The following is a 348-nucleotide window of genomic DNA, read 5'->3' on the forward strand; positions in this document are numbered from 1 at the left end:
AATAAATAAACAAATAAATAAATAAATAAATACATAAATTAATAAATAAAAAAATAAATAAATAAAAAAATAAATAAATAAACAAATAAATAAACAAACAACTAAACAAACAAACAAACAAACAAATAAGCAAACAAACAAACAAACAAACAAACAAACAAACAAACAAACAAACAAACAAATAAATAAACAAACAAACAAAAAACAAATAAACAAATAAAAAACAAAAAGACAAAGACAAAGACAGAGCCTGACCAGGGTTTAATATATTTATTTTCTATGATTCCTAGCAGCTGAATACCTTTAGCTGCCTGTACACCCCAATGCAGTGTATACTCAGCAGCAGAA

Source organism: Eimeria mitis, genomic scaffold (genome assembly GCF_000499745.2).
Source record: "Eimeria mitis Houghton genomic scaffold, Emh_scaff2787, whole genome shotgun sequence".
NCBI classification, from domain to species: Eukaryota; Apicomplexa; class Conoidasida; order Eucoccidiorida; family Eimeriidae; genus Eimeria; species Eimeria mitis.